General features: G+C 40.1%; 1 protein-coding gene across 30 annotated transcripts in view; it reads left to right on the plus strand.

The window, feature by feature from the left end:
• Positions 1-25,219, plus strand: part of LOC134810163 (serine/threonine-protein kinase Nek4-like) — a 232,505-nt gene that overhangs the window by 37,724 nt on the left and 169,562 nt on the right. The window contains exon 6 of one of the 30 annotated variants that reach the window (XR_010157504.1): positions 1-23,990. The exons of the other annotated variants lie outside the window; for them this stretch is intronic. The gene's annotated coding sequence lies outside the window, so the exon portion shown is untranslated. Of the gene's footprint in view, positions 23,991-25,219 lie in introns of those variants that run through there. 30 annotated transcript variants of the gene reach the window in all.

Genomic DNA, 25,219 nt, shown 5'->3' on the forward strand with positions numbered 1-25,219 from the left:
GACATTTTTAAATTCTAGGTATAGAGCAATAAAAGAAGAATTCAAGCAAAGGGATCAGGAAGAGGATTGCTACTAAGAGGCAGAGAAACCAATGAAGCCTTTTGCCATCTCACACTAGAAAGACAAAAAGTCATAGAGGCTTGATTTTTATAAGGAAAGAGAAGTGAGAAACTGACCTCGATACTTTGTTGGACTTGCCTGAAGACATTTGCTGAATTCTCAGGCTGTGCTGGGATGGAGATTAGAGGCCAAATAAAAACCTCTGGTAAGTAGTGCACAGGTTTTGGTAATCACTTATTGCTGAAAAGGGAGGTATTAGATGTCAGGCCTCCATAAGTCCTCAGGTGAAACACCTAGATACTATGACCGAAGAGTCAGGATTGATCTAGAAGTAAACTGAACCTATAGTCATCTCAGTCTCGAATGGGAACAAAGCATTAATAGCCTACTTGATCTGCTAGCAAAGGAAATAGTAATCACTGAAGGAAGATAAGATAAAATCATCCACAACCCCTAAACATTTTTATACACAATGTGCGACATTTAATAAAAAGTTGCCAGGCATGGCACACCTTATGACTGAAAAATAACAATAGAAAAACCACAGTAAAAACAGTTTCAAGGAAAGCCAAATATTAGAATTATTAGAAAAATAATTTAAGATAGCTATGATTAATATGTCAAGATAATAGAGAAAAATGGAGAATTTTACTAGAAAATTTGAATCCATAAAATAGAAATACTGGAACTGAAAAATTCAAAAACTGAAATTAAGTACTCAGTAAAAGAGTTTAACAGCACATTAGCCATACAAGACCAAAATAGTAGTGAACTAGAAGAAAAGTGAATAGAAAATATGCAAACTGAAGCATAATGTTTAAAAAGAGTGGGTAATATAGAAAAGAGAGTACTGTGTACTTTTGAAATTAAAGTCTCCAAAAGAGAAAAGTACAAGAATGGGTCATGTATCAGTTTGTTCTCATGCTGCTATAAAGAACTGCCTGAGACTGGGTAATTTATAAAGGAAAGAGGTTTAATTGACTCACAGTTCTGCATGGCTGGGGAAGCCTCAGGAAACTTACAATCATGGTGGAAGAGGATGGAAACATGTCCTTCTTCACATGGTGGCAGGAAGAAGAAGAATGAGAGAAGTGCAGAACAAAGGGGTGGGGGAAGCCCTTCACAAAACCATCAGATCTTGTGAGAACTCATTCACTATCACGAGAACAGCATGGGGGAACTGCCCCCGTAATTCATTCACCTCCCATGAGGTCCCTCTCTGAACATGTGGGGATTACAATTCAGATTAAAATTCAAGATGAGATCTCGGTGAGGACACAGAGCCAAACCATATCAGATCAGAAGCAATATTTTAATAAATAATGGCTGCAAAATTCTCTGAAATTAATGAAAGACAGGCCTCAGATTCAAGCCTACAAACCCAAAGTAAGATGAATTTTAAAAATACAACCTAAGCACATTATAGCCAAACTGTTAAAACCAAAGACAAGTGAAAATCTTTCAGGCAGTTAGATTTTAAGAAAAGCATAGTAGTTGTAAAAACAACAAAAGACTTAAATTCACTCCTCAGCTGAGATGATGGAAGATGGAAGACAATGAAGTAACATTTAAAAAGTGCTGAAAGAGTTGGGTGTGGTAGCTCACACCTGTAATCTCAGCTACATGGAAGGATGAGGCAGGAGTATCACTTGAGCCCAGGAATTTGAGACCAGCCTGGGGAACTTAGACCACATTTCTAAAAAAAAAGAAAAAGAAAAAATATGAAAAGCACCTTTTGCTGAAAGAAAATAATTGCCCATCTAGAACTCTGTACCAAGCAAAAATACTATTCAAAAATGAAGGCAAATTGAAGACATTTCTAGATAAACAAGAGTGAAAATATTCATCATTAGCAGATGTGAACTAAAAGAAATACTAAAAGGATTTCTGCAGACAAAAGAAAAATGGTCCCACACAGAAGCATGGAAACATGAGAAAATAATAAAGAAAAATAAAAAGAGATGATATGAGGGTAAATGTAAGTAAATATTCACCATATATGTCAATAATTTAATGTCTTATGGGGATTAAAATGTAGAATGAATATAGGAGCAGAAAAATATAAAACAGATGTTCACTAGAAAAAATAAACAAAACCCAAAGTGTATTATTTGAAAAGAACAATAAAATTGATAGGTCCTTTAGCATGACGTCATAAATAGAAGCAAAGACACAAATTTTCACTATTAGGAAGAAAAATGAAACATCCATCAAGTTATATAGATATCGAATAGATAATAAGGAATATAATCAATAATTATGTCATTTAAAATTGTGGTGAAACTGAGAAATCCCTAGAAAAACAAAGCCTACCAAAATGGATACAAAGAGAAACAAAAATTCATACATCTATTTTAAAAACCTAACCTATAATTAAAAACGTTCACACAAGTAAAACTCCAGATTCAATGGTTTCACCGGTGATTTCTTTTAAACATTAAATGAAGAAATAACAATCTTACATAAATTCTCTTAGGGGATAGAAAGAGGAAACACTTCTCCACTTTTTTGTAAGGCCAATATGATCTTTATTCTAAAACATACAAGAAAGGAAAATTATAGGCCAATTTCTAGAAGAAAATGCTTTTTAAAATTACCAAATAAGAAAGACTAGTACATCACAACAAGTCAGGGTTAATTTCAATAATGCAATGTTAGTTTCCCACTTAAAAATCAATCAACATGATTGCTGGCAAGGTGGCCAAATAGGAACAGCTCCAGTCCACAGCTCCCAGTGAGATAGACGCAGAAGGCGGGTGATTTTGCATTTCCGACTGAGGTACCCGGTTTATGTCACTGGGACTGGTTGGACAGTGGGTGCCAGCTGAAGCAGAGTGGGGCATTGCCTCACCTGGGAAGCACAAGGGGTTGGGGAATTCCCTGCCCTAGCCAAGGAAAGCTGGGAGGGACTGTGAACAGTGCACTCCAGCCTAGATAATGCACTCTCCCCATGGTCTTTGCAACCTGCAGACCAGGAGATTCCCCCCAGTGCCTACACCACCAGGACCCTGGGTGTCAAACACAAAACTGGATGGCTATTTGGGCAGACACTGAGCTAGCTGCAGGAATTTTTTTTTTTTTTCATACTCCAGTGGCACCTGGAACACCAACGAGACAGAACCATTCACTCCCCTGGAAAGGGTGCTGAAGCCAGGGAGCCAAGTTGTCTGGCTCGGTGGGTCCCACCCCCACAGAGCGCAGCAAGCTGAGATCCACTGGCTTGAAATTCTCACTGCCAGCACAGCAGTCTGAGGTCGACCTGGGATGCTCGAGCTTGGTGCGGGGAGGGGCATCCACCATTGCTGAGACTTGAGTAGGTGGTTTTACCCTCACAGTGTAAACAAAGCTATCAGGAAGTTCAAACTGGACAGAGACCACCGCAGCTCAGCAAGGCCACTGTGGCCGGACTGCCTCGCTAGATTCCTCCTCTCTGGGCAGGGCATCTCTGAAACAAAGGCAGCAGCTCCAGTCAGGGGCTTATAAATAAAACCCCCATCTCCCTGGGACAGAGCACCTGGGGGAAGGGGTGGCTGTGGGCACAGCTTCAGCTGACTTAAACGTCCTGCCTGATGACTCTGAAGAGAACAGCAGATCTCCCAGTATAGTGCTTGAGCTCTGCTAAGGGTCAGATTGCCTCCTTAAGTGGGTCACTGACCCCCATGTCTCCTGACTGGGAGATACCTCCCAGTAGAGGTCGACAGACATCTCCTACAGGAGAGCTCTGGCTGGCATCTGGCAGGTGCTCCTCTGGGATGAAGCTTGCAGAGGAAGGAACAGGCAGCAATCTTTGCTGTTCTGCAGCCTCTGCTGGTGATACCCAGGAAAACAGGGCCTGGTGCAAACCTCCAGCAAACTCCAGCAGACCTGCAGCAAACGGGCCTGACTGTTAGAATGAAAACTAACACACAGAAAGGAATAGCATCAACATCAATAAAAAGGACGTCCACTCAGAGACCCCATCCAAAGGTCACCAACATCAAACACCAAAGGTTGATAAATCCATGAAGATGGGAAGAAACCAGTGCAGAAAGGCTGAAAATTCCAAAAAGCAGAATGCCTCTTCTCCTCCAAAGGATCACAACTCCCTGCCAGGAAGGGAACAAAACTGGATGGAGAATGAGTTTGACAAATTGACAGAAGTAGGCTTCAGAAGGTGGATAATAACAAACTCCTCCGAGCTAAAGGAGCATGCTCTAACCCAATGCAAGGAAGCTAAGAACCTTGAAAAAAGGTTAGATGAATTGCTAACTAGAATAACCAGTTTAGCGAAGAACATAAATGACCTAATGGAGCTGAAAAGCACAGCACGAGAACTTTATGAAGCATACACAAGTATCAAAAGCCAAATTGATCAAGCAGAAGAAAGGATATCAGAGATTCAATATCAATGAAGTAAAGCAAGAAGACAAGATTAGAGAAAAAAGAATGAAAAGGAATGAACAAAGCCTCCAAGAAATATGAGAGTATGTGAAAAGACCAAAACTACATTGGATTGGTGTACCTGAAAGTGACAGGGAGAATGGAACCAAGTTGGAAAACACTCTTCAGGATATTATCCAGGAGAACTTCCCCAACCTAGCAAGACGGGCCAACATTCAAACTCAGGAAATACAGAGAACGCCACAAAGATTCCCCTCCAGAACAGCAACCCCAAGACACATAATCATCAGATTCACCAAGGTTGAAATGAAGGGAAAAATGTTAACTACAGCCAGAGAGAAAGGTCTGGTTACCCACAAAGGGAAGCCCATCAGACTAACAGCAGATCACTCAGCAGAAATCCTATAAGCCAGAAGAGAGTGGGGGCCAACATTCAACATTCTCAAAGAAAATAATTTTCAACCCAGAATTTCATATCCAGCCAAACTAAGCTTCATAAGTGAAGGAGAAATAAAATCCTTTACAGACAAGCAAATGCTGAGAGATTTTGTCACCACCAGGCCTGCCTTACAAGAGCTCCTGAAGGAAGCACTAAACATGGAAAGGAACAACCAGTACCAGCCACTGCAAAAACATACCAAATTGTAAAGACCATCAACACTACAAAGAAACGGCATCAACTAATGGACAAAATAACCAGCTAACATCATAATGACAGGATCAAATTCACACATAGCAATGTTAACCTTAAATGTTAATGGGCTAATTGCCCCAATTAAAAGACACAGACTGGCAAATTGGATAAAGGGTCAAGACCCATTGGTGTGCTGTATTCAGGAGACCCATCTCATGTGCAAAGACACACATAGGCTCAAAATAAAGGGATGGGGGAATATTTACCAAGTAAATGGAAAGCAAAAAAAAGCAGGGGTTGCAATCCTAGTCTCTGATAAAACAAACTTTAAACCAACAAAGATCAAAAGAGACAAAGAAGGGCGTTACATAATGGTAAAGGGATCATGCAACAAGAAGAGCTAACTATCCTAAATATATATGCTCCCAATACAGGAGCACCCAGATTCATAAAGCAAGTTCTTAGAGACCTACAAAGAGACTTAGGCTCCCATACAATAATAGTGGGAGACTTTAATACCCCATTGTCAATATTAGACAGATCAACGAGACAGAAAATTAAAAAGAATATTCAGGACTTGAACTCAGCTCCGGAACAAGCGGACCTAATAGACATCTACTGAACTCTCCACCCCAAATCAACAGAATATACATTCTCAGCACCACCTTGCACTTATTCTAAAATTAACCACATAATTGGAAGTAAAACATGCCTCAGCAAATGCAAAAGAATGGAAATCATAACAGTCTCTCAGACCACAGTGCAATCAAATTAGAACTGCAAATAAAGAACTGCAGATTAAGACACTCACTCAAAACCGCACAAGTACATGGAAACTGAACAACCTGCTCCTGAATGACTACTGGGTAAGTAACGAAATTAAGGCAGAAATGAAGATATTCTTTGAAACCAATGAAAACAAAGACACAAAGTACCAGAATCTCTGGGACACATTTAAAGCAGTGGTTAGAGAGAAATTTATAGCACTAAATGCCCACAAGAGAAAGAAGGAAAGATCTAAAATTGACACTCTACCATCAAAATTAAAAGAACTAGAGAAGCAAGAGCATACAAATTCACAAGCTAGCAGAAGGCAAGAAATAACTAAGATCAGAGCAGAACTGAAGGAGATAGAAACACAAAATAAAATCTTCAAAAAAATCAATGAATCCAGGAGCTGGTTTTTTTTAAAAGATCAACAAAATAGATAAATTGGTAGCCAGACTAATAAAGAAGAAAAGAGAGAAGAATCAAATAGATGCGATAAAAAATAATAAAGGGGATATCACCACTGATCCCACAGAAATACAAACTACCATCAGAGAATACTATAAACACCTCTACGCAAATAAACTAGAAAATCTAGAAGAAATGCATAAATTCCTGGACACATACACGCTCCTAAGACTAAACCAGGAAGAAGTGGAATTCCTGAATAGACCAATAACAAGTTCTGAAATTGAGGCAGTCATTAATAGCCTACCAACCAAAAAAAGTCCAGGACCAGACAGATTCACAGCCAAATTCTACCAGAGGTACAAAGAGGAGCTGGTACCATTCCTTCTGAAACTATTCCAAACAATAGAAAAAGAGGGAATCCTCCCTAACTGATTTTATGAGGCCAGCATCATTCTGGCACCAAAACCTGGCAGAGACACAACAAAAAAAGAAAATTACAGGTGAATATCCTTGATGAAAATCGAAACGAAAATCCTCAATAAAATACTGGCAAACCAAATCCAGCAGCACATCAAAAAGCTTATCCACCAAGATCCAGTTGGCTTCATCCCTGGGATGCAAGGCTGGTTCAACATATGCAAACCAATAAACGTAATCCATCACATAAACAGAACCAATGACAAAAACCACACGATTATCTCAATAGATGCAGAAAAGGCCTTTGACAGAATTCAACAGCCTTCATCCTAAAAACTCTGAATAAACTAGGTATTGATGGAACATATCTCAAAATAATAAGAGCTATTTATGACAAACCCACAGCCAATATCATACTGAATGGGCAAAAACTGGAAGCATTCTCTTTGAAAACCAGCACGAGACAAGGATGCCCTCTCCTACCAATCCTATTCAACATAGTATTGGAAGTTCTGGCCAGGGCAATCAGACCAGACGAAGAAATAAAGGGTATTCAAACAGGAAAAGAGGAATTCAAATTGTTCCTGTTTGCAGATGACATGATTGTATATTTAGAAAACACCATTGTCTCAGCCCCAAACCTCCTTAAGCTGATAAACAACCTCAGCAAAGTCTCAGGATACAAAATCAATGTGCAAAAATCACAAGCATTCCTATACACCAATAACAGAAAAACAGAGAACCAAATCATGAGTGAACTCCCATTCACAATTGCTACAAAGAGAATAAAATACCTAGGAATATAACTTACAAGGGATTTCAAGGACCTCTTCAAAGAAAACTACAAACCACTCCTCAGGGAAATAAGACAGGTCACAAATAAATGGAAAAACATTCCATGATCATGGATAGGAAGAATCAATATCCTGACAATGACCATACTGCCCAAAGTAATTTATAGATTCAATGCTATCCCCATCAAGCTACCGTTGACTTTCTTCACAGAATTACAAAAATCTGCTTTAAATTTCATATGGAACCAAAAAAGAGCCCACATAGCCAAGACAATCCTAAGCAAAAAGAACAAAGCTGGAGGCATCACGCTACCTGACTTCAAACTATACTACAAGGCTACAGTAACCAAAACAGCATATTGGTACCAAAACAGATATATAGACCAATGGAACAGAACAGAGGCCTCAGAAATAACACCACACATCTACAACCATCTGATCTTTGACAAACCTGACAAAAACAATGGGGAAAGGATTCCCTATTTAATAAATGGTGTTGGGAAAACTGGCTAGCCACATGCAGAAAGCTGAAACTGGATCGCTTCCTTGCACCTAATACGAAAATTAAATCAAGATGGATTAAAGACTTAAACGTAAAACCTAAAACCATAAAAACCCTAGAAGAAAACTTAGGTAATACCATTCAGTACATAGGCATGGGCAAAGGCTTTGTGACTAAAACACCAAAAGCAATGGCAACAAAAGCCAAAATAGACAAATGGGATCTAATTAAAATAAAGAGCTTCTGCACAGCAAAAGAAACTGTCATCAGAGTGAACAAGCAACCTACAGAATGGGAGAAAATTTTTGCAATCCATCTGACAAAGGGCTAATATCTAGACTCTACAAAGAATTTAAACAAATTTACAAGAAAAAAACAACCCTGTCAAAAAGTGGGTAAAGGATATGAATGGGAACTTTGTAAAATTAGACATTTATGTGGCCAAAAAACATATGAAAAATAGCTTATCATCACTGGTCATTAGAGAAATGCAAATCAGAACCAAATGAGATACCATCTCACGCCAGTTAGAATGGCGATCATTAAAAAGTCAGGAAACAACAGATGCTGGAGAGGATGTCAAGAAATAGGAACACTTTTACACTGTTGGTGGGAGTATAAATTAGTTCAACCATTGTGGAAGACAGTGTGGTGATTCCTCAAGAATCTAGAACTAGAAATATCATTTGACCCAGCAATCCCATTACTGGGTATATACCCAAAAGATTATAAATCATTCTACTATAAAAACACATGTACACGTATGTTTATTGCATAAACAATATGCAGTATTCACAATAGCAAAGACTTGGAACCAACCCAAATGCCCATCAATGATAGACTGTGTAAAGAAAACGTGGCACATATTCACCATGGAATACTATGCAGCCATAAAAAAAAGGATGAGTTCCTTACCTTTCCAGGGACATGGATGAAGCTGGAAACCATCATTCTCAGCAAACACAAGAACAGAAAACCAAACACCACATTTTCTCACTCATAAATGGGAGTTGAACAATGAGTACACATGGACACAGGGAGGGGAACATCACACACTGGGGCCTCTCAGGGGGCAGGGACTAGGGGAGGGATAGCATTAACAGAAATACCTAATACGGATGACGGGTTGATGGGTGCAGCTAACCAGCATGGCACGTGTATACCTACGTAACAAACCTGCATATTCTGCACATGTACCCCAGAACTTAAAAGTATAATTAGAAAAAAAAAAGAAAAAAGAAAAATCAACTTAATTTATCACATATAAAAAGAAGTGGGAGTAAGAGAAATTTTCAGTCAACAACATGTTGTACTTACAAAAATTCAAAAGACCACAGAAAGAATCTTAGAATTATAGTTATTGGAAGTCCTAGCCAGAGCAATCAGGCAAGAGAAAGAAATAAAGGGCATCCAAATTGGAAAAGAGGAAGTCAAACTATCCCTGGTTTCCGATGATACGACTGTGTACCTAGAAAACCCTAAAGACTCCTCCAAAAGACTTCTGTATTTGATAAATGAATTCAGTAAAGTTTCAGATTACAAAATCAGTGTACACAAAACAGTGGCACTGCTATACACCAAAAACAACCAGGGTGAGAATCAAATCAAGAACTCAATCCCTTTTACAATAGCTGCAAAAGAAAAAAAATACATAAGAAGATACTTAACCAAAGAGATGAAAGATCTCTACAAGGATAACTACAAAACATTGCTGAGAGAAATTATAGATGACACAAACAAATGGAAATATATCCCATATTCATGGATTGAAAGGATCAATATCGTGAAAATGACCATATTGCCCAAAGCAATCTACAGATTCAATGTAATTCTTATCAAAATACCACATCGTTTTCCACAGAATTAGGAAATTGATCCCAAAATTGATATGGATCCAAAAAAGAGCCTGAATAGCAATCCTAAACAAAAAGAACAAATCTAGAGTTATCACATTACTCAAACTTCAAATTATACTATAAGACTATAGTAACCGAAACAGCATGGTACTTGTATAAAAGTAAATACATAGACCAATGGAACACAGTAGAGAACCCAAAAATAAAGCCATGCACTTACAACCAACTGATTTTTGACAAAGCATACAAAAACATAAATTAGGGGAAGGATACCCTATACAATAAATGGTGCTGGGCAAACTGGATGCCCACATGTAGCAGAAAGAAACTGGATCCCTATCTCTTATCATGTACAAAAATCAACTCAAGATGAATTGAAGTCTTAAATCTAAGACTTGAAGCCATAAAAAATCTAGAAGAAAACCTAGGAAAACCTAGAATTTATGACTAAGATGCCTAAAGCAAATACAACAAAAGCAAAAATAAATAAATGAGACCTAATTATAACTAAAAATCTTCTGCATAGCAAAAATAATAATCAGAGTAAACAGACAACCCACAGAATGGGAGAAAATATTTGAAAACTATGCATCCAACAAAGGATTAATATCCAGAATCTACAAGGAACTCAAACAAATCAGTAAGAAAAAAACAAATAATCCCATCAAAAATTGGGCAAATGACATTTCTCAAAAGAAGATGTACAAATGACCAAAAAACATGAAAAAATGCTCGACATCATTAATCATCAGGAAAATGCAAATTAAACTACAATGAGATACCATCTTACCCCCGCCAGAATGGCCATTATTGAAAAGTCAAAAAACAACAAATGTTGGCATTGATGTGGTGAGAGGGGAATGATGTTTTTTTGTTGTTTTTCGTTTTGAGATAGGGTCTCACTCTGTCACCCAGACTGGAGTGCAGTGGCATGAACATGGTTCACTGCAGTCTCAAGCTCCTGGGCTCAAGTGATGCTCCCACCTCAGCCTCCCAAGTAGCTGGGACTATGGGTATGTGCCACCATGCCTGGCTAATTTAAAAAAATTTTTTTTTTGTAGAGACAGGGTCTCACTATGTTGCCCAGGTTGGCCTTGAACTCCTGGGTTCAAGTGATCCTCCCACCTCAGCCTCCCAAAGTGCTGGGATTACAGTCATGAGCCACTTCACCCAACTACAAATGCTTATACACTACTGGTGGAAATGTAAATTAGTACTATAAAAATAGCGTGGAGATTTCTCAAACAACCAAAAGTAGATCTAGTCCAGGCGCGGTGGCTCACGCCTGTAATCCTAGCATTTTGGGAGGCCAAGGCAAGAGGATTGCTTGATCCCTGGAGTTCCCGACTAGCCTGGGCAACATGGTGAGACCATGTCAATACAAACAAATAAGTAAAATATTAGCCACAGGAGTTGCCAGCCTGTGGTCCCAGCTAGGAGATGAGCTGTGGTCTCAGGAGGCTGAGGTGGGAGGATTGCTTGAGTTCAGGAGGTAGAGGCTGCACTGAGCCATTTTCATGCCACTGCACTCCAGCCTCAGTGACAGACTGAGTCCTTGTCTCAAAAAAAAAAAAAAAAAAAAAAGATCTACCATTTGATCCAGCAATCCCACTACAGGGTATCTACCCAAAGGAAAAGAAGTCATTATTTCAAAAAAAGACACCTGCACACATATGTTTATTGCAGCACAATTCACAATTGCAAAGATATGGAACCAACCTAAGTGTTCATCAGCTGATGAATGGATAAAGAAAACGTGGTATATATACACCATCGAGAACTACTCAGCCACGAAAAAATGAAATGATGTCTTTTGCAGCAACTTGGATGGAGCTGGAGGTCATTATTCTAAGTGAAGTAACTCAGGAATGGAACAAATACCGTATTTTCTCACTTATAAATGGGAGCTAAGCTATGGGTATGCAAAGGCATACAGAGTGGTAGAATGGACATTGGAGACTGAGAAGGGGGAGGGGTGAAATGAGGATAAGGGATAAAAAACTGCATATTGGGTACAGTGTCCACTACTCAGGTGACAGTACATTAAACTCTCAGACTTTCAACTATACAATTAATCCATGTAACCAAAAACCACTTGTACCCCTAAAGCTATTGAAATTTAAAAAGAAAAAAAAGAATTATAGTTATTAATGTAGAATAACTATAAGTAAATTTAACAATTTTGTGAAATGAGATCAACATACAAAAAATCAATTTTTTAAATATTAGCAACAAAGTAACAAAAAAAGAAATAAGGAAGATGATATTACTTACAAAAAATTAAAAACCTTAGAATAAATCTAATCAAAGATATAAAAGATCTTTTTAAGTAGCTGTAAATAAATGGAGGGTTATATCATGTTAATGGGTTGGAAGACTCACGATTGTAAAGATTTTAGTTCCCCCCAAATCGATAGATTTAATCTAATCCTAATCAAACTCCCAGCAGGTTTATATAAAAATAAGCTGATTCTAAAATATATATAAAAACAAATGTGCCACATATTGCAAAGGTGTGCTTGAAGAAGATTTATAGATATTACTACTAGATTCTAAAACTTAAAGTGATCGTAATTAAGACAGTGTGGTATTAGCACAGATAGGCAAGCTGACTAGATAACAGAATAGAAAATCCAGAAATGACCACTATTGATTTTTTTTATAAAGGTGTTATTGTAGTGCAGTGGGTATGGTCTTCCCAATAAATGGTGCTGTGTCAATCAGATATCTATAAGTAAAATACATGTATCCAGAACGCTTCTTCTTTACAAAAACCACAAGAAGGATTTTAGACCTAATATAACAGATTAAACTAACAAAGCTTTCAGAAGAAAGCATAAGAGAATATCTTTATGACTTTGGGGTTGGCAAAGACTTCATTAAAAAAGTATTCATCACACTTTATTGATACATTGAAAAATTGGGCTCCAAGAAAAATAAGAGCTGCTGTTTCTCAAAAGACACCATAATGGGAGCAAAGGCAAACGACACACTTGAAGTAAATATTTGCAGAGTATACACTTGGCAAAGGACTTGTATTCTGAAAAGGATTTAGGTAACAGGAAGGAGCTCCTTACAGTAGGGAATCCATTCAGAAGTTCAAACTGGTTTAGAGACACCTTGATTTAACACAATCACACTTCGGGCTCTCAAATGACTCCAGCTCACCCACCTTATGTATACATATGTGTGTATGGGTGGGGGGGGGATGGTCACACTATACTAAAATGAAAGTAGTTGGAGCTCCATCGCCTTATTCCTCTATTTCTATGAATTCTCCTGGTCTTTGCCCTTTGTTTCCTGTGCCCCTACTAAATGCCATCTCAGTTTATCCTTCCTCCTGTTTCCACCTCTCCTCTTCCCAACTAATGTGGGATATAGCATTGGTTTTTGTGTTGTTCTAAATTCCCACAAACTATCACTAACATATGGTAGTTGTGTAGTGCACCCCTGTACCAAAAAGCTTCTTTGGAGGCAGTGGCAGGGGCGGGCAGGGGCAGTGGTAATGAGGATAAGCAAGCACCAATAGTTAGACTTCCTTGTTCTCATTTCCTCAGTCACTCTCATCTCCCCAACCCGCTTTCGCACCATGGGTTCCAGTTTACTGGGTTGCAAGGTCCTATCCCTCTATCTGAAAGTTTTTTCAGGAAACTCCAGATTCTTTTTTTTTTTTAGACAGAGTTTCACTCTTAATTCTTTATCATGTAGACTAAACCATTTAGCTTTCTTTGTCTCACTCCTCTGCCTTTTGTGATCACGTCCTGTGGCTGATCTTTCAGCAAACTCCATTGACTTATTTCACCAAACAAAGGAGAGGCGTCTAGATAGGGATTTGGGGACTATCTTAAAGAATTATTCTTTAAAATCCCAAATTGAATTCATTAACGTAAGACACACCCTTCTCTCCTCCCAACCTGGTTCTTACACCAAGTTCTTCCTTTTGTTTTTAAAATTTTTCCAGGGGGTTCACACTGCATTGTCTAGGCTTGTTAGAAACTATGGGTTCTTGGGCTCTCAATGCAATAGAAACTGACATGAGGCCCAAAGAGTTTTCCTGAGACTTCACTGGAGCTTATGCATGGGCATAAGGGAGGCAGCACAAGAGAGAGAGAATTCCCTCACTGACTCTTTGAAAAGGTTGGGATTTTTATTAGGCAAAGTGCAAGAATTGATGTTGGGGGTAGGGTATACAGGCTGGGCTGGGTAAAGCACGTGAGGGGTAGGGTATAGAGGTCTGCACATCTGGTTGTGATGGTTGTATTGAGTAATGGGCCAACTGGCGGTCTCACCCGTGGCAACAAGGCTGTAAATCAATTGTTCAGCTTTTGATTTTACAAGCTTATGGGTGGAGAGCACTTACCTTGTCTCAAAGAGACTTTGGACTTGGACTTTTGGGTTAATGCTGGAATGAATTAAGACTTCGAGGGAGTGTTGGGAAGGCATGATTGGTCTTGAAATGTGAAAAAGACCTGAGATTTGGGAGGGGCCAGGGGCAGAATGATATGGTTAGGCTTTGTGTCCCCACCCAAATCTCATCTTGAATTGAAATTTCCATAATACCTATAATCCCCACGTGCCAAAGGAGAGACCAGGTGGATGTAATTGAATCATGGGGGCAGTTCCTCCATGCTGTTCTCACGCTAGTGGGTGAGTTCTCACAAGATCTGATGGTTTTATAAGGGGCTTTTCCCCCTTTGCTCGGCAATTCTCCTTCCTGCTGCCTTGTGAAGAAGGTGCCTGGATTTCCCTTCACCTTCTGCCATGATTTTAAGTTTCCCGAGGCCTCCCCAGCCATGCTGAACTGTGAGTCAATTAAGCCTCTTTCCTTTATAAATTACCCAGTTTTGGGCAGTTCTTTTTTTTTGAGACGGTGTTCGAACCAATACAAGAACCTTACATTTACAAGTAAGTGTAGTCTGAAAGTATTTCATCTTCAAGTAGATTCATGAAAATAACTGATAGGTTCAGGTTTCTGGTAACTTTGTTATACCTTGAATTGGGTAAGGATTTCCAGAACTCTGATAAGGAAACTCTTGGGTTCATAAAATTGCTAGAACCAAAATCTAGCAGAACAAGAATTAGTTACATGAGACTAAATGAACTCATGACATTTTATTTGAATCATTGCTGGTTTTGTTTTCCAGATTTAAGGAAATTTTTCTCTTTTCTCTTAGACTACCTATTGCTTACAGCAGCTTGGTAGATTACTCCTTTATAAACAAAATACAATTACTTTTTCTCCCTACTTGACCCATCCAGAATTCAGAAGCTATTAGTGACTGTCCTTTTTTCATGGCAGTAAAGTTATTTATGTAAGTTCAATAAGAATCTGTTCTCTTCGTAACAAAACATAATTGGAAGCTTTGGTTTTATAACCAAGGTTTTGACTGGAACGTCGTACTTGAGAATGTGTATAGATCAGATATGACCAAGCGATGCAGAATTTTTGCTCCTTAGTTAAGCTAAATCTGGATTCTTGTGCCACGACCAGGAAAAATTAGGCATGTGGACACTCTGAAGGGTGAGGACAGTGGAATATATTGGGCAAAAAGGAAAAAAAAAAAAAACTTTCAGCAAAGTGAGGGGTGTCCTGCCAATGGCCTCCCACCTCTCAGATTGAATATCCGGCCCCCACACATGAGCCGAAGAGCCAGACTCCTCCCCCTGTGTAAGGTGCAAATTCCTGGTCACTCCACCCCATTCCTCCAGTGCACATGTGGGCATTATTCAGAAAGAATCAGTTGGGAAAGGGTGGGCAAACAGGGGCAGTTCTCCCTCTGGGTCGTGTTTTTCATCTGGTACCAGCAGTCCAATCTTTCAGCCTTCAGGCTGTTTTAGGCCTGAAGGTGGGGTTTCACTGGGGACTCTTCACTGTCTACTGTCTCTATCACAAGCAGCTTCAAGAAACTAAGGTTGAGGCCCAATGGCTCATGCCTATAATGTAATCCCAGCACTATGGGAGGGTGAAGCACGTGGATTGCTTGAGTTCATGAGTTTTTGACCAACCTGAGCAACATGGTGAAAACTCGTCTCTACAAAAAAAAAAAAAAAAATACAAAAAATTAGCCAGGCATGGTAAGGCGCGCCTGTAGTCTTAGCTACTCAGGAGGCTGAGGTGGGAGGATGGCTTGAGCCTGGGAGGCAGAGGATGCAGAGAGGCGGAGGTTGCAGGCAGACAGAGGTTGTAGTGAGCTGAGATGGCGCCTCTGCACTCCAGCCTTGGTGACAGAGCAAGACCCTGTCTCAAAAAAAATAAAAACTTAAAAAAGAAACGAAGGTGGATTTTATAATGCCAATTAATCTGTCTTCCCTTTGGAAAAACTGGACTGATACCTGGCTTACAGGGTTCTGGGCCTTACAGGTGAGAAAAGAATGTCACTTCCTGGCAGGCCCAGGACCCTAGGATATCTTGAGGATCTCAACAAGGGAAGAATTCATCCAAATCTGTAGGTATTGTTACTGGAAAGGGGTACTAATACAGACTCCATTTAATACAGACACATTTAACGCAGTGTGTCAAGGGAACTTTATAGCACTAAATGCCCACAAGAGAAAGAAGGAAGGATCTAAAATTGGCACCCTAACATCACAATTAGAAGAACTAGAGAAGCAAGAGCAAACAAATTCAAAAGCTAGCAGAAGGCAAGAAATAACTAAGATCAGAGCAGAACTGAAGGAGATAGAGACACAAAAAACCCTTCAAAAAATCACTGAATCCAGGAGCTGTTTTTTTAAAAAGATCAACAAAGTTGATAGACTGCTAGTAAGACTAATAAGAAAAGAGAGAAGAATCAAATAGACGCAATAAAAAATGATAAAGGGGATATCTCCACCGATCCCACAGAAATACAAACTACCATCAGAGAATACTATAAACACCTCTACTCAAATAAACTAGAAAATCTAGAAGAAATAGATAAATTCCTGGACACATACACCCTCCCAAGACTAAACCAGCAAGAAGTGGAATCCCTGAATAGACCAATAACAGGCTCTGAAATTGAGGCAATAATTAATAGCCTAACAACCAAAAAAGTCCAGGACCAGACAGATTCACAGCCGAATTCTACCAGAGGTGCAAAGAGGAGCTGGTACCATTCCTTCTGAAACTATTCCAATCAATAGAAAAAGAGGGAGTCCTCCCTAACTCATTTTATGAGGCCAGCATGATCCTGATACCAAAACCTGGCAGAGACACAACAAAAAAAGAGAATTTTAGACCAATATCCCTGATGAATATCTATGCGAAAATCCTCAATAAAATACTGGCAAACCGAATCCATCAGCACATCAAAAAGCTTATCCACCAAGATCAAGTCGGCTTCATCCCTGGGATGCAAGGCTGGTTCAACATGCTCAAATCAATAAACGTAATCCATCACATGAACAGAACCAAAGACAAAAACCACATGATTATCTCAATAGATGCAGAAAAGGTCTTTGACAAAATTCAACAGCCCTTCATGCTAAAAACTCTCAGTAAACTAGGTATTGATGGAACATATCTCAAAATAATAAGAGCTATTTATGACAAACCCACAGCCAATATCATACTAAATGGGCAAAAACTAGAAGCATTCCCTTTGAAAACCGGCACAAGGCAGGGATGCCCTCTCTCACCACTCCTATTCAGCATAGTGTTGGAAGTTCTGGCCAGGGCAATCAGGCAAGAGGAAGAAATAAAGGGTATTCAATTAGGAAAACAGGAAGTCAAATTGTCTCTGTTTGTAGATGACATGATTGTATATTTAGAAATCCCCATCGTCTCAGCCCAAAATCCCCTTAAGCTAATAAACAACTTCAGCAAAGTCTCAGGATACAAAATCAATGTGCAAAAATCACAAGCATTCCTGTACGCCAATAACAGACAAACAGCCAAATCATGAGTGAACTCCCATTCACAATTGCTACAAAGAGAATAAAATACCTAGGAATCCAACTTGCAAGGTATTTGAAGGACCTCTTCAGGGAGAACAATAAACCACTGCCCAATGAAATAAAAGAGGACACAAACAAATGGAAGAATATTCCATGCTCATGGATAGGAAGAATCAATATCGTGACAATGGCCATACTACCCAAGGTAATTTATAGATTCAGTGCCATCCCCATCAAGCTACCAATAACTTTCTTCACAGAATTGGAAAAAACTACTTTAAAGTTCATATGGAACCAAAAAGAGCCCACATTGCCAAGACAATCCTAAGCAAAAGGAACAAAGCTGGAGGCATCATGCTACCTGACTTCAAACTATACTACAAGCCTACAGTAACCAAAACAGCATGATACTGGTACCAAAACAGAGAAATAGACCAATGGAACAGAACAGAGGCCTCAGAAATAACACCACACATCTACAACCATCTGATCTTTGACAAACCTGACAAAAACAAGCAATGGGGAAAGGATTCCCTATTTAATAAATGGTGTTGGGAAAACTGGCTAGCCCTATGTAGAAAGCTGAAACTGGATCCCTTCCTTACATCTCATACAAAAATTAATTCAAGATGGATGAAAGACTTAAATGTTAGACCTAAAACCATAAAAATCCTAGAAGAAAACCTAGGCAATACCATTCAGGACATAGGCATGGGCAAGGACTCCATGACTAAAACACCAAAAGCAATGGCAACAAACGCCAAAATAGACAAATGGGATCTAATTAAACTAAAGAGCTTTTGCACAGCAAAAGAAACTATCATCAGAGTGAACAGGCAACCTACAGAATGGGAGAAAATTTTTGCAATCTACCCATCTGACAAAGGGCTAATACCCAGAATCTACAAAGAACTTAAACAAATTTACAAGAAAAAATCAAACAACCCCATCAAAAAGTGGGCAAAGGATATGAACAGACACTTCTCAAAAGAAGATATTTATGCAGCTGACAGACACATGAAAAAATGCTCATCGTCACTGAATGCTCATGCATTTCTCATCAGAAATGCAAATCAAAACCACAATGAGATACCATCTCACACCAGTTAGAATGGCAATCATTAAAAAGTCAGGAAACAACAGGTGCTGGAGAGGATGTGGAGAAATAGGAACGCTTTTACACTGTTGGTGGGAGTGTAAACTAGTTCAACCATTGTGGAACCCAGTGTGGTGATTCCTCAAGGATCTAGAACTAGAAATATCATTTGACCCACCATCCCATTACTGGGTACATACCCAAAGGATCATAAATCATGCTACTATAAAGACACATGCAACGTATGTTTATTGTGGCACTATTCACAATAGCAGAGACTTGGAACTAACCCAAATGTCCATCAATGATAGACTGGATTAAGAAAATGTGGCACATATACATCATGGAATACTATGCAGCCGTAAAAAAGGATGAGTTAATGTCATTTGTAGGGACATGGATGAAGCTGGAAACCATCATTCTGAGCAAACTATCGCAAGAACAGAAAACCAAACACCACATGTTCTCACTTATAGGTGGAAATTGAACAATGAGAACACTTGGACACAGGGCGGGGAACATCACACACTGGGGTCTGGCATGGGGTGGGGGTATGGGGGAGGGATAGCATTAGGAGAAATACCTAATGTAAATGACAAGTTAATGGGTGCAGGAAACCAACATGGCATATGTATACCTATGTAAAAAAAAACCCACATGTTGTGCACATGTACCCTGGAACTTAAAGTACTAAAAAAAAAAAAAAAACAAAAAGAATAGTCTGACTCATGTAGAGCTCTGGCAGTGGCTAATTAATTATGGTGTTTCTAGAAGTTAAATCGACAGGAAGCCTACTGCATTTCTGCTTAATTTATAAAAGCAGAAAACTTCTAGGTCGAATGGACAAAATACTGATTTGAATTATAAAAAGAGAGAATCACAGCCCCTCAATTTCCAGACTTGAGCCAGTTTACAGACCTGGAGCCCCTTGAATGAAGGGGAGGCCAGGTACCCTTCAGGAAGGACCCCACTACGTTACCAACAATTTATGTAGTGAATCTTTCACCCATCCTTCTTCAAGGAGACCTCTGGCCTTTTACCAGGGTAACTGTGCACTGGGGAAAGGGAAATGATCAGATATTTGAGGAACTGTTGGACACTGGCTCTGAGCTCACATTGATTCCAGGGGACCCAAAACGTCATTGTTGTCCTCCAATTGAAGTAGGGTCTTATGAAGATCAGGTAATTAATGGAGTTTTAGCTCAGGTCTGACTTAACATTGGGTGCGCTGGTTCCCTGGACTTATCCTGTGGTCATTTCCCCAGTGTCAGAATGCATATTTGGCATAGACATCCTTAGCAGCTGGTAGAACCCCCACATTGGCTTCCTGACTGGTAGGGTGAGGGCTATTATGGTGGCAAAGGTCAAATCAAAGCCATTAAAGCTGCCTCTACCTAGAAAAATAGTAAATCAAAAACAACATCACATCCCTGGAGGGACTGTGGAGATTAGTGCCACCATCAAAGATTTGAAAGATGCAGTGGTGGTGATTCCCAAAACATCCCTGTTCAACTTTCCCATTTGGTCTGTGAAGAAGACAGATGGGTCTTGGAGAATGACAGTGGATTATTGTAAGCTTAACCAAGTGATGACTCCAATTGCAGCTGCTGTACAAGATGCGGTTTCATTGCTTGAGCAAATTAACACATCTCCGGGTACCTGGTATGCCACCATTGACTTGGCAAATGCATTTTTTTCCATTCCTGTTCATAAGGCCCACTAGAAGCAATTTGCCTTCAGCTGGCAAGGCCAGCAATATGCTTTTACTGTCCTACCTCAGGGATATATCAACTCTCTGGCTTTGTGGTATAATCTTTTTCGGAGAGACCTTGATCGCTTTTTGCTTCCACGAGATATCACACTGGTCTATTACATTGATGACATTATGCCGTTTGGATCCAGTGAGCAAGAAGTAGTAAACTCACTGGACTTATTGGTGAGACATTTGTGTGCCATAGGATGAGAAATAAATCCGGGTAAAATTCAGGGAACTTCCACCTCAGTAAAATTTCTAGGAGTCCAGTGGTGTGGGGTCTGTCGAGACATTCCTTCTAAGGTGAGGGTTACGTTGCTACATTTGGCCCCTCCTACAACCCAGGCAGGGGCACAGTGCCTAGTGGGCCTATTTGGATTTTGCACACAACACATTCCTCATTTGGATGTGTTACTCTGGCCCATTTGTCAAGTGACCCAAAATGCTGCCAGTTTTGAGTGGGGTCCAGAACAGAAGGCTCTACAGCAGATCCAGGCTGCTGTGCAAACTGCTCTGCTACTTGGGCCATATGACCCAGCAGATCCAATGGTGCTTGAGGTGTCAGTGGCAGATAGGGATGCTGTTTGGAGCCTTTGGTAGGCCCCCATAAGTGAATCACAGAAGAGGCCTCTAGGATTTTGGAGCAAGGCCCTGCCATCTTCTGCAGATAACTACTCTCCTTTTGAGAGACAGCTCTTGCCTGTCACTGGGCTTTGGTGGAAACTGAACAGTTGACTATCGGTCATCAAGTCAGCATAGGACCTGAACTGCCTGTCATGAACTGGGTGCTTTCTGACCCATCTAGCCATTAAGTGGGTTGTGCACAGCAGCATACCATCTCCAAATGAAAGTGGTATATAACGTGATTGGGCTCAAGCAGGTCCTGAAGGCACAAGTAAGTTACATGATGAAGTGGCTCAAATGCCCATGTTCTCCACTCCTGCCACCCTGCCTTCTCTCCCCCAGCCTGCACCAATGGCCTCATGGGGAGTTCCATTTGCTCAGTTGACAGAGGAAGAGAAGAGAGGAAGAGAACTAGAGCCTGGTTCACAGATGGTTCTACGTGATATGCAAGCACCACCTGAAAGTGGACAGCTGCAGCACTACAGCCCCTTTCTAGGACATCCCTGAAGGACAATGGTGAAGGGAAATCTTCCTAGTGGGCAGAACTTTGAGCAATGCACCTGGTTGTGCACTTTGCATGGAAGGAGAAATGGCCAGATGTGTGATTATATACTGATTCATGGGCTGTAGCCAGTGGTTTGGCTGGATGATCAGGGACTTGGAAGAAGCATGATTGGAAAATTGGTGACAAAGACATTTGGGGAAGAGGTATGCAGATGGACCTCTCTGAGTGGCCAAAAACTGTGAAGATATCTGTATCCCACATTTGTGCTCATCAGTGGGTGACCTCAGCAGAGGAGGATTTTAATAATCAAGTGGATAGGATGACCTGTTCTGTGGACACCACTCAGTCTCTTTCCCCAGCCACCCCTGTCATCGCCCAATGGGCCCATGAACAAAGTGGCCATAGTGGCAGGGATGGAGGTTATGCATGGGCTCAGCAACATCGACCTCCACTCACCAAGGCTGACCTGACTATGGCCACTGCTGACTGCCCAATTTGCCAGCAGCAGAGACCAGCGCTGAGCCCTCAATATGGCACCATTCCTGGGGGTGATCAGCCAGCTACCTGGTGGCAGGTTGATTATATTGGACCTCTTCCATCATGAAAAGGGCAGAGGTTTGTCCTCAATGGAATAGACACTTACTCCAAATATGGGTTTGTCTATCTTGCATTCAATGCTTCTGCCCAGACTACCATCCAGGGATTCACGGAATACCTTATCCACCATCATGGTATTCCACACAGCATTGCCTCTGACCAAAGCACTCACTTTATGGCTAAAGAAGTGTGGCAGTGGGCTCCATGCTCATGAAATTCACTGGTCTTACCACGTTCCCCATCATCCTGAAGCAGCTGGATTGATAGAATGGAGGAATGGCCTTTTGAAGTCACAATTGCAATGCCAACTAGGTGAAAATACTTTGCAGGATGGGGGCAAAGTTCTCCAGCAGGCCATGTATGCTCTGAATCAGCGTTTAATATATGGTACTGTTTCTCCCATAGCCAGGACTCACAGGTCCAGGAATCAAGAGGTGGAAGTGGAAGTGGCACCACTCACCATCACCCCTAGTGATCCACCAGCAAAATTTTTGCTTCCTCTTCCCATGACATTACGTTCTGTTGGCCTAGAGGTCTTAGTTCCAGAGGGAGGAATGCTGCCACCAGGAGACACAACAACAATTCCATTAAACTGGAAGTTAAGATTGCCACCTGGACACTTTGGACTCCTGCTATCTTTAAATCAACAGGCTAAGAAGGGAGTTACAGTGTTGACTGAGATGATTGACCTGGACTATCAAGATGAAATCAGTCTACTACTCCACAGCAGAGGTAAGGAAGAGTAAGCATGGAATACAGAAGATCCATTAGGACATCTCTTAGTATTACCATGCCCTGTGATTAAGGTCAATGGGAAACTACAACAGCCCAATTCAGGCAGGACTACAAATGACCCAGACCCTTCAGGAATGAAAGTTTGGGTCACTCCACCAGGGAAAAAACCACAGCCTGCTGAGGTGCTTGTTGAAGGCAAACGGAATACAGAATGAGTAGTAGAAGAAGGTGGTCATCAATACCAGCTACGACCACGTGACCAGCTGCAGAAACCAGGACTGTAATTGTCATGAGTATTTACTCCTTCTTTTGTTAAAAACATGTTTTTGCATGTATACACTTGTACTAAGAAAATATCTTTATTTTGTTTCCTTTCTCCTTTATCATGTGATGTAAGATTTATTGACTTGACATCAACATTTAAGTATTGTTAACTTTATGTAATAGTATTTGGGTTGGGGATTGGTGTGTTTCCAGTTGTATGAAGGATAGTTATGTTAGGCATAATTATGACCTTATTATTGTCTTTATTTGAATATTATGTATGATCTCAGGAGATGTGTATGGGTTCAAGTTGACAAACGGTGGACTTGTGATGGTTAATACTGAGTGTCAACTTGATTGGATTGAAGGATACCAAGTATTCATCCTGGGTGTATCTGTGAGGGTATTGCCAAAGGAGATTAACATTTGAGTCAGTGGGCTGGGCAAGGCAGACCCACCCTTAATCAGGGTGGGTACCATCTAATCAGCTGCCAGCATGGCTAGAATATAATAAGCAGACAGAAAATGTGAAAAAAGGTACTGGCCTAGCCTCCCAGCCTACATCTTTCTGCCATGCTGGATGCTTCCTGCCCTTGAACATCGGACTCCAAGTTCTTCAGTTCTGGAACTTGGACTGGCTCTTCTTCCTCCTCAGTCTGTAGATGGCCTATTCTGGGACCTTGTGATCATGTGAGTTAGTACTTAATAAACTCAGAGATATATATATATATATATATATATATATATATATATATATATATATATATATATATTCCTTTAGTTCTGTCCCTCTAGAGAACCCTGAGTAATACAGACCCTGAACACAGGAGAAAATCAAAAATAATTTTCCACATCTGGCTAAAACTATGAGCCTTACTCTATCTAACTTACTCTGTTTTATCCTGAGCAAGTTTATTTTATACCTTCAAGTCTACGATTTTTATTGGATTCCCTTCCCCACCCCAATTTATGTCTTTGTGGCAGAATAATCTTAGAGAGTCTTAGATAGTTTTGGGAGGAACTCTTTCCTCTACCATTTGAGGTTCCAGTGGTTGGAGGCCTGCGAATTCACTGACAATAGATTAATAAGAAAAAAGACAAGGTTTGTTTCCATGTGCATTTGAGAGTTGCTCAATGATGAGCAACTCACTGAATAACCGGAGATAAGAATTTATATAACAATTTAATGGGAGGGGAGGGGCTTGTGGTGTTAGAACTTGAAGGGGAACAATGGGAAAGTACTACTGGGCTTTTTGATGCTAATAGGAATGGACAGTCTGTCTCTTTGGCAGCTGAATTAGCAGGAAGCTCCCTTGGAGGGTGGCTAATGGTAGCTGTATTTTGGGGAGGGTCTGCTATAGTCAGATCAGAGATGTTCAGATAAGATTCCTTTCAGCATATTCTGTAGCTCAAATGTTTTCACTTTAAAATGATCTTTATGCCAACTTTGGGGGTCTAAATGGGCCCCCACAGATGTTAAGTGTGGCTTACTCATATCTTAGGAACTCACAAATTCAAGTTTTCAAGAAAACAAAATGATTTTAATATCTCCCTAAAAAGTAAAACAGGGTATATTCTCCAAAAACAGGTATAACACTTCATTCCTTATAAGCATACATTTTATTGCCCTTCTAAAATTCAGATAACAACTTTTAACAGCTGGATATCTCATGTTTGCCTAGAACAACGAGGTATGCATCACCAGAAGGGATTGGAATGTGTTTTATTTCTTTTTTTATGGTTCCTTGTAGCTTACCCATCATTAAGTTGTTGATGGTAGAGAATCACTACTGGATCAAGGACCAGATTATCCTTAATAACCTAATCATCAGCCTGTTCAGAAAATGTTGGCTTTAATCCCTAGTGGGTGAGCTCTTAGTAATCTCTTCCAGACTATTGTGAAGTATGCTATACTAAGCTCTATCAGTGTTTTACCAGAAATTCT

Source organism: Pan troglodytes, chromosome 5 (genome assembly GCF_028858775.2).
Source record: "Pan troglodytes isolate AG18354 chromosome 5, NHGRI_mPanTro3-v2.0_pri, whole genome shotgun sequence".
NCBI lineage: Eukaryota > Metazoa > Chordata > Mammalia > Primates > Hominidae > Pan > Pan troglodytes.